At 37.1% G+C, this 11,021-nt stretch overlaps 1 long non-coding RNA gene across 1 annotated transcript in view; it reads right to left on the bottom strand.

Annotated features, from left to right (window-relative positions):
• Window positions 1–868: 868 nt before the first annotated feature.
• The window catches only part of LOC141725347 (uncharacterized), an 11,238-nt gene continuing 1,085 nt past the window's right edge, over window positions 869–11,021 (bottom strand). Inside the window, exons 2-3 of the long non-coding RNA XR_012577208.1 lie at window positions 9,679–9,840; window positions 869–2,798 (exon numbers count right to left, since the gene is read on the bottom strand). This is a non-coding gene — a long non-coding RNA (uncharacterized LOC141725347). The remainder of the gene's footprint in view (window positions 2,799–9,678; window positions 9,841–11,021) is intronic.

Below are 11,021 nucleotides of genomic sequence, written 5' to 3' on the forward strand. Positions count from 1 at the left end.
AATTATAATTAGTTCTAGCAGTAGAAAAAACCCTTCATCTATTTGGCTTGTAACAATTTGATTGTGGTTGGTATGTAAATCACCTACTACTATCACTATGCTTAGATGGTCAACAATTCTTAGGGAAAACAGAAGCATTCAAAATGCATCTGTTTGGTGAAAAATAAGTGTTGCTCGGCAGAGGCTATTTCATCCATTCAACCATGATTAAAAACTTGCTGGTTAAAGATTTAAATGGGTTTAAGATTGGCATGGTGTCACCATTGTGCAAATCCTTTGTTAAATATTAAATAATAGAAAAATGTCTTAGGGTCACACAGTGTGTGATTTATGTGACAAAGTCCTTATGGGCTGTGTTTGTCAAAGGCAGCTCATAATTCTAAATTGCTTTGCTGAATAGCAGAGAATATTTTTGTTGTGGTGGTGGGTGGGAAAAGATTTGTTTTCTCTCTATATTCAGTGTGGTGAGATTTCTCTCTGTCTTTAGACACCTTTCACATGAAGAAGCCAAGCCCTGGGGCTAAGCAAAAGAGATGGGGAGGATGGGTGCCCCTTCCCTGCATTAAGCCACTGCTGATAACGGCTTTTTGATATATGCATGGTCGGGGACTCAATTAGATTGTCAAATAAAAGTAATAAAAATATGTCATTTTTCTAAACATTTTTTTATGTGTATAACAGGCAGGAGCTGTTTAAAATCTGAAGACTGTAGGCCATGTGGACTTTTTGAAAGACTTGCATTTGTGTATAACTTCACATCATCTCAGAATTATTCTTCTGGGACTTTCTAAACAATTGTGTCTATATAAATCCCTATTGCTTTGTTAAAAAATATATATGTATATAAAAAGTAGGTAGTAATTTCCTTCCTCCACCCCCTCAAAAATATATATATAAGTTACAGCCAGAAATTACTGCTTGCATTCTGTACTCTAGGAAATACAAAGGAAAATTCAAAAAAGACCTTGTCTCCTTTCTTTCTCTAAAACACAATTTATTGCTTTAAATCATAAAAATAAAACAGTCAAATGTTGCATAAGAGACCCTCAGCAGAAATAAAAGAAAAGAAAAGGCAAAACTGAACTTCCCATAAACCCAAATCCCATATAGCACAGCTTTCTACAAGACCATAATTAAATAATCCCTGAAGGACTTGTGGAGGAGGGGATAAGAATACATAAACTTTCCAATACGATGAAAGAAAAGACCCTGTTATTATTATTGGATTTTATTTTTAAGAAGGAAAAAACTAAAACCAACTTACTTAAGGTGGTATACATGGGAAAATTATTCCATGCTGGGCAAGTATCCATATAAGTCAGTCCTGATACTCAATAAAACAGAAATTAAAAGATGTCTTTGAAATTGGAAGTCTGCAAGTAGATTGTGGCATTGTTTTTAAAAGTGCACAGATTCAGCACCAGACAAAGGCCTTCAGCTCTGCATCTGGACTATTACATTTGTTCCCAAGCATTTATTTAACATTTTTTTCTTCTAGTTCAAGATCTGAGATGAGAGAAGCTTCTAGCAGAAAATCTGTTTTACAGGAAGTTCTTTACTAAATGGGAGCCTTCTTTGTTAAACAGAGGAGTCACATACCTGTCCAAGGCCACCCATGTAGACAGGCAAATAGGTAGAAAGAGTGACCAGAAAAGGTAAGGATTTCTTGTCATCATTTTACCTTATCAAATTAAAAAGCAAACTATTGGTATAACATGTAATTGTGAGATTTGTAAATTCTCTTTGGTCATATTTCTTCAGGAGGGTTCACTTTTAGTGAAATGGTTTTCCTCAGACAGAAAAATACCTCATTGGGAAAACATCTCTCAGACTGTTACAAACTAAAATATTGATAGAGTCTCCGGTCTGCTAACTCTCCAACCATGGGAATCACCCTGCCTCACACCAGTGACACTGAAGTACCTGAGTTTCTCTAAATAGTAGAAACCATTAGGACATCTGGGAAAGGTGAGAGTATGTCAAAAGGAAATCTAACAGGGTTTACAGAGTAATTTCTGTGTTTTGGCAATTTTTTTTTTTTGGGAAGGAGGATGATAATTTCATATAAATTGAAACCCCATTGAGGATGTCCCTCTTATTTATTTGGAACTAGTACAGAATATGTGGTTTTGCTTACAAATACTTCCAATAACCAGGTCTAGTAAAGGAAGGATTGATTATTAATTATGCACGTCTAATGAACAAAATGTTGCTTCTGGTGCTATTAGTCACTATAAAATTGAAAAAGTTTTCATATAAAAAATGAAACATGACTCCCCCACTTATGGCAACAGGAGAGCTAGGATAACAGGAGGTTTATCTTTGTCTTTTGAGCATCACAATATTATAAACATCTTGTATGTTTTCCATCTGGGTTTAAAATTAGGTTGATAAAGCTGCTTATGATTTCATTGACTTTCACTATCTAAATTTATAAGTTGGTCAGTCAAAGGTGGAAAAATACAAAGGCACAAAGACAACGGAAATCCATTATATTTAGATTTAGGCCCTCAAAATACAAAGAGTTTTCTTAATGGGAGCACACTAAATAGAGTTAGATTCCTCATGAAATGTCCAAACTAGCCTTCATATGGCTGATTGATGGCAATCAGTCATTTTGCTTTTCTGCTAAATCTTCTCAAACCATGCAAGGGCTGGAGGACAAGTATAGGAGTGAAGGTTTGGTGAAATCCAGGACGAGTCCTCAAGCCATCAGTGGGAGAGTGGATTCTCTGTGTTCTTCCTGTGGCCCTGGTTCCCAGGCCCAATTCACCCAGCCTTGATATCACAAGAAATGCCTGTGGACACAAGGAGCAGGAACACTCTGGTGATTTCTCAAACAGTTCTAGAAATCCTTTTCTCTATTTAATCTCTCCATTTCAACAGTGTGCAAAGCCTCAGTGAAATGTAGAGTGATCGTGAATTAAAGTTGGGAAGAAAAACTAATCAGAGAGGAGTGAATATCATTCATCTTTCAGGATCCCAGCAATGGAAAAGTAAATGAACTCTTTGAAACTATTCTGACCTTAATAATTGAAATTGCAGTAAATCCAAATCAGACTATGTGGATAGTCTTGTATTCTTCCTGATCCTTTAAATTGTATTTGAATATGCCAGATGTGCATGCAGCAGTTACAGTTTTACCCTCAGTTAAACTGGGTTTAATCCCAGCATTTTTCATTTAAAAGAAGTTGTTCCTGGAGGTGTATTGGTGCAGCTGCCAGTGGAAAAAAATCACATAGCAAGTTGAAAAACATGCTGAAAATCAGTATTTGTTCCTTGGTGTAATTGGGCTGCTCTGCTTAAGCACGATATTGTTATTTTGCATGGAGTTTGAGCTGGAATGAAAATGAATACAATTCATCTCCAAATTAGATGCAGTACCATATGTGTTGTCAATTTATCAGTACACCAACAAAATTGAAGTGTTGAATGGAAGTGGTTTGGTGACTGTATGCGGCTGGAAGAGTCAGCAAATATTGCAGTTAGCTGATTCAGCCAACTGCTGCTTGACACATCTCTATCTTTACAATTATTGACACATCTCTAGTCATATGGAACTGATATTTAAATGTTACCCTACAGACAGACACACATAATGGCTACAGAATTCATGCCGCTGGGTAGGCTGGAAAATTTGTATTATGACACAAACTGTGGTTTTCCTCCCTGTAAGGTCTGAAAGAAATTGTAGCCAATCCTCCATTCTCACTGGCAGATTAATTTTAATGAATGGTCTAAAGTTGTAATAAAATACCTATTTTACATTGCTTCATCATGGAGGTACCTATTTACTCCCAGATTAGCATCTTCTACCTGGCTCTTACCTATGCTATTTTGGCAGGGGAAGGGAAGAGAGGAGAATAAAATGGTTTTGTTCAGTATTTCATTGCTTAACATTATGTTATGCTATAGCAGGCTATGGTACATGAGTTGATGAGAGCAAGAAACAGAACAGTGCAATATAGTTTAAAACAAATAAATTTAAAAATCCCTGAGGTGAAAGAAGTATGAAGAAGCCCATTACAAACCCAGACCAACTTGGCAACTTCCCTGTGCTGACATCTTTCAATTTCTCTTCACTCCCCTCCTTCTCTTCCTGACAGATGCAGAAGAATTGCAGGCATCTGGGGCCAGAGAGATACCTCAAGATGTTAGATACCTAACTTTTTAGACTCTGATCCACAATCCCCACTACTGTATTTCCTTTTCAAACTCATTTTATAGCAACCATGACTCCCTCAGAACCTGTTTGCTTGCTTCATAGAGGCCACTTAGAGACACCATGTAACTCTAGTGACTCACCACAGTGCCTTTTCAGGGAAGAAAAATCATGACACACTGCTCATATGTATAACACAGTTCCACATTACTGATTTTAGATTTAATTTTCTTGGCTAGGACTGAGTTATTGGATGGACATCATGGGATGTCAAATGTACAAATTGCCATGCAACTCAAGAGTCTGTGAAGAATCCTGAGCAAAGCTTCTATGACCACATGAACTTTTGGGGAACTGCCAAGCAATCCAAAGATGTTCATGGCAATATGTGAATATGTTAAAAATTGCACTGTGGGAAGAATCCCTTTCTTACTAAAAGGGGCAAAACATGCACAACAATATCCTTGGGGAAACCAGAGCTGGAAATGATTCTAGGTATGCATATTCACAACCCAACAGAAAACTCTGCTTCCTGTGCCCTTCGGGTCTTTACCTGTTGTGAGCTAAGTTAACTGTATTTTAGACTTCAACAAAAGGAAATTTTTCCTCCCTGCTCAGAATATTACTTTGGAGTTAAAGAAAATGGATTCACCTAGTAAAGCATAGTGTATGTATAGAAAAAGAACAGAATGTAGATAATCTCACTAAAAGTATAGCTGGTTGACAGAAAGGACACTGCCCTTGTTATTTCTGTACTAACTTTCATCTTCAGCAGATAGGAGTTTTACTGACTTTACAAATTTATGTTGAAATAAACCCCAAGAAAAGGCACTAAGTTAATTAAAAAGTGATGATTTTATTTGCAAAGTTACAAACCAAAGAGTCATCAGCAATAGCTTCTAAGAGATTGGTCTTATTATTTTGCATTCTCAAATGTAGTCAGTAAATAAGATTTGGTTAGACTGCAAGTGGTCATCTACTTGTGTAAACCAGAGCAAAACCAATGTTGATGTGTACTGATTAAGATAGAGCCCAAAAACTGCAGTTCTCAGCTTTTTTGATAATGCCGAACTCACAAATAATGTTTTTTTTTCAGTACCACTTTTTTTTCCTGTAAACTATTGCAGGGGAAATATTTACATTAAAGTATTTCATTTAATATCTTGCCTTTAGTCTATGTTAATGGAAATAGTGTGTTCCCTTACCTAAGTGCATATGTGATTTCTGTGCTAATGAAATAAAGACACTTAAATGCACTAATTACAGAAGGCACTATTGCACAGGTAGCTGGGATACAAACTCTGCTGCACAGATCAGCCACAAGTTGCTCACACTTGATCTGCCACACTGTCAAGTCCTTACTGTACAGGTGCTCTGTGAGGTGAGTGGAGATGAGACACTGCAGACCCAGGTCACAGGAAATATTTAAGGATCAAAATCCAGATGTAGCATAAATAGTGGGAGTTGTTAATATCCATCTTATTCTTTAATTAAAACATATGCATTGATAACTCTGTGGACATAAAAATTTACAATGTTGACAGTTACCAACCCTCATACTTTAAAGGAGATTGGCAACTCCTGCATTGATTTTACTAATTTTTTAAGTCAGTATGATATTACGATAATGTTTTCAAACCTTGTTTTGCTATCATTTGAGTACAAGATCTGAAATAATATATCACTTTATTGAAAACTAGGAAAATATCTGATTCACAGGTAAAACTTATGAGAACAAGAAAAAGTCAAAATACTGACTTTGTTTTACCATGGTACTTTTCTGAAACCAGTCCATCTCAACCAGAACCTGTGTCTGCATATCTAGTAGGCCTGATGTTTCTTGGTGGTTTTTTTGTTTGTTGCTTGTTTGTTTTTCCTAGTCCCATTGGGAACTGATTTGATCATCACCAGCGAGAAAAATTAACTGAGATTCTTCTGCCTCACCTTTTTTATGAGGTGAAGAGTTCTAATCTAGATTTCCAGATACAGAAGTCTTTGATTTCCCTTGTCATTCTTCCCTGTACACCCTTCCTTGTTCTTCTGAGTGCTTAACATTACAAGATCTATTAAAAAATACATGCATATTTTTATATAATAAAATTAACTTTACAGGATCTTTTCCAAGACTGCACTAGGAAATTTTTGCTCAAATAAGGCTGTATTAAGATAAACATTATCATATTCATCAACTATTGGATTTGTTCTTCATTTGTATAATTGAACACATCTAATTAGGTTTAAGTATACTGATCATGCACAGATCATGATATAATTTGTAATGCAGCTGGACAACTGTTAGAAATAAGATTGGACTAAAAATTAATAAAAAACCACAAACCTTCAGGATTATGCAAATGAGATAAATTTTGAAACTCACTTCCAAATGGACTACAGGAGATAATCCAAAGAGTAAAGCAGATAGCCAAGCAGAATAAGAAATTTGAAAAGTAAGAGTGATAATGCCAAAAGGTGATGTGTGATGAACAAAATTCTGTGGTGTCATACATCACTGTAAAAGCATGATTGTGATTTTGGTCAGCCTGTCTGAGGGGCAGGGTGGGGGTTATGTCTGGGGCAGGTGGGGGAGTATGGAGGCAAAAGCCCCATTTTGTGTGCACTGATACAAACTTTACTTAAAGTGCTTTGTTCAGCTTTGTGCACATCATTACCAGGGGAATCCTGAATCTTGGGGGGAATTCTGCTAGAAAAATTTAACAGGTAAGGAAACCAAAGGTTGCCTAAGACAGGAGTAAATGGAGGTGGAAGAGAGGTTAGCATGACAACCGCCTACTAATTGCTGAAGGTAATCTTTATGCCCAGAAGACAAAGAATAATTCAAGATGGTTCAGAATTCATGGCAATAGGATCCATTCAGTTGCACCATAATATAAGGCAAATCACCTGTGATAGTTACAAAGCAGGCTGGCCCAAACACCAGCAAATGTATTCTCAGGAGCAATACTGCAGTGGCATGAAAATGAGTATTCCAGCTTTACCTTCTGTATTATTTTCCACAGTCTGTCTCCTTCACATAAAAAATAAATAGGCTCCATATCTCAGAACAAATGGATCCCAGATTTTTCACAAGGATTGAGGTAGTTCGCTGAAAACCTCTCATTTCCCTTCTACAGAAAAAAGAATTGGGGGGTGCCCATGACGAACGGAGGTCCTCTTTATTTTCTGCCTGTTGTCATCTGAAGTAAATCATCTCAGTAGGGAAGCAAACTGGGAGTCTAATATTCTGTCTAGAATCAGTTTTCGACCTGGGCCTGATAAACTTGCTCAGTCCTCCAGCATTCCCTAAGTGTCAGCTCTCAGGAACCAACCAGAAAATTGCCTCCTTGACAGAAGGCAGCAATGTGCTACCAAAATCTTCTCTACAGAGCCAGTGACATGACTTTCATTTTAAAATGGTTCCTGGAGATTGCACCTCGATGTAGATGAAGGTGGAAAGAGAGTTAACATTTAAGTGGCTATAAACATTCTAGTTATGTACAAACGCCATCTAATGTAGCTTTTTCCATTCTCCCCTGCCTACCAAGTTGTACCTTTTTTGTCTGCTGAAATATGTTATAGATGTTTTTACCAGAGGGAGAATTTGTTGTGTCAGTAGCCAATCTAATCACCTTCTGCCTTAAATCTTTTCATAATCACCTTATAGAATCCTATTCAGAACAAAACCCCACAGTGAGTCCTCAGATCCTTTCCCCATATATCCACTCATCACCATGTTTCCCTCTTGTAGCAGAGGCACAGAGAAAAATGACAGCCATGGAGGTAGAGGGGTATCAACTGCTGTGGATAAATCAATCCATCACAAAAAAAAAAAAAAACCAAACAATTCTGCCATGAAACTTAATCACTAAAGGTCATGTCGGGGAGTGAGGAACAGATTAAATTAGCATAGTATTAGATATGGAAAATGATTTCTGTCAAAATCATCTTTACCACAATTATAATATGTTAATTACGTATTTCATTAAGGAAGTTGATTATGGTTCACAGATGAAATCATGCAGACGAAGACACCTGGAAGGAAGCACTAGAGCCTGAAGCCTCTTCTCTCCCTCTCTCTCTCCCACACACACACATGCACTCACACACACACACACAATTAGGTACACACACTCTTAGGAAGAAAAGCTTTTACTTCAAAGATTATTAAAGTGCAGCTGTGCCTGGTTAGGACAGAAACTTGCAGAAATAAAGGAAAGCATGGTAGGGTACATTCATTCATTTTTCTTCTATCAGTACTTAGAATGAACTGCTCATTTTAAGACTATAACATCCTCTGCCTCTGGTGACATATTGGTGGCATCTAGTACTGTGGGTAAATGATTTCAGCACTGACAAATGAGATGGTAGCCGTGTGTTTTTTATAGGGAAGAGACAATTCGGCAAATTTTAGCCAAGCTATTTGAAAGAGATATCATCAACCATATGAATGTCATACAAAATCTTGCCCTTAGAAGTGGTTGCAATTAATTTACAGTGAGTTTAGGAACTTGGGTACTGCAAAAAAGTTACATCAATCAGCAATTAATAATATAGCTTCTTAGTCTTATTTTCCAAATAACTGTTTTAATTGTTTGCTTTATTTAGTGAATAGAGCAAGATCTTCAGTGACTTGAAAACACAGCCTCCTTGTTTTAGCTAGAATCAATGCAGCCAAGTCTCATATCCCATACACACTGAGAGATGTAGACAGGAATTTTCACAGGTGTATGAGTCTGCATGTGCTCTGTGTGTAATTTTGTGCGTGTGGTTGGTGTAAGTACATGAGAGCAAGGAGTTGTAGCCGACATTAGAAGGGGCTAATTTTATTCAAGTCTGACTGAAGGAGCAGCAGAAGTGGAATAAATGGGGTACTCGGTAGAAGGAAGGGAGGAGATAATATGTATCCCTCCAAAAAAGGTCCTACAGATGCCCCTGGGAATGAAAACGTCTGAGCTGCAGTCAAATATAATTACCTCATTCTCATATTTCCTAGTGAGTGAGAATGCATCAATGCTTGTGTGCCCTTGTGCTGATAGATTTTGCCACACAGAATAATCATTGTTGGAATTAAGCATAATTGTCAAGAAAGACTTGGTCATCATGAGAGAGACTGTCTCATACAACTGTCCTTTTGCTTTCCAACAGTAATTACTTTAGTAATTAATCTCTGTCATTTAACAGTATTACATTTTGAAATGAGAAAATGGAAGAAAGACTGGTTTCTGACTAATTTACATCACAGTTTAAAATCCTAGAATAGGGTGAATCAAATGTCAAATTTAGCCCTTTCACAGATAGTTAAAATGGGCCCTTTCTAATACCTAGCACAAGCACGAATGAAGTCAGGTTCCTAAAGTCAGCTTCATAATATCTATATCGCCTGAAAGTTTCCACTTCAGGGCTCTTAGCTATAGGTAATGGGAGACAACACAGAGATCAGGAACCCTGGCCAGAAAAATGTACCACTGCCTACTCAAATAGAGCTTCTGCTTCTGGTCCTCGTGGTGGGTGCTACTTACCAGCTTTGCAGCACTTTTGAATGCCAACATCATGCAGCAGTATCTATGATTTCAGCAGCAGCAGTTGACTGTGGATGTTGCCTGTGTTCTTCAAGAATCGTGTGGGTGAGTCAGAAATGCTGAGCATCCTTAGTTCCAGCAGCACAAATGCCCCAAATGCTTCTGAAATTGAGGCTCAAAGTGAGTCTGTATCGATATCATTGGCATTTTTGCTTTCTAAAATATTTTTAAGCTGTTTCACTCCTCTTCAGCCTTTTAAAAAATATTTAAAAAATATTTTCTTCAGCAAAGAAATATTATGTGGATGGCGTATATATTAATTCCTGCTCATGGAGAGAAGGATCAGCTCAAGGGTTTCACTGTTACAAATAATGACGCAAAGTCCCCAGATGCATCCCGGAAAGTACCTCAGGAAGATGAAAATCCTGTTTATTTTGGAGACTGATGAGGGTATTATTTTTTATGATTGATCACTTTCACTGCCACTGCTCTTTGTAGGAGTCTGACCAGAATGAGGTTTCCAGGATTTGACCTACTATCAGGTCTGAATCATATGTAAGCCAGGTAAGGCATTGCCATGGACATGTAACAATCAAATACTAGATATCACACTCAAAGCCAAACCACCAAAGGCTGGTGAAAGAACTGCAGGGTTTGCAGTAAAAACATGAAATCTGCTATAGTCTAAGGTTCTGAGGGTATGATCTTATAAAGATTATCAGATACTGATCCAAAGCCTTTTGTTTCACCAACATTTAAATTTAGTTGGAATAAATTTTATAGTCCAAGTTTTTCTGAAACAGATTGGTCAAAAGATAGAAAAACCCACCAAAATATTAAATTAGTGCTTGGGATTTCCTTTTCTTTGTTCGCACTTTTAATCCCAGTGCTCTTCTCTTCTAAAAATTAAAAGAATGCACAGTGACAGCTTGAAATGGTATGAAAATATTTACAAGCAAAACTACAAATTAATTTTATAAAATATTTCTGTCTGACTAAAATCAAAATTCAAACTTCAGGATTGGTTCTACTGAGCTGAGGTAAAAGATTGCCTGAAGGGGTAAATCCAAACAGCACCCTGAATTTCTCATCCAGAGAATATGCTACACAGACTGTTGTGGTGTATGTGTGCCTAGGAAAACACAGCTCAGGAGAAAACCACAACTCTGCTGTTTTGCTGACAACCAAGTACTCCCTTAACAAGATACAGGGAATTTTTATTTCAGTTGCTATGTAAAGAAACACAAAATGTATGAAAAAAAATTAACAAAGATGTGGGTAGGGTAGTAAAGAAGGAAGGATTCAGTTGTGACTGGTGCAGCAAGAGAGTCTTAATGTGGTAC

Source organism: Zonotrichia albicollis, chromosome 1 (genome assembly GCF_047830755.1).
Source record: "Zonotrichia albicollis isolate bZonAlb1 chromosome 1, bZonAlb1.hap1, whole genome shotgun sequence".
Classification (NCBI taxonomy): Eukaryota; Metazoa; Chordata; class Aves; order Passeriformes; family Passerellidae; genus Zonotrichia; species Zonotrichia albicollis.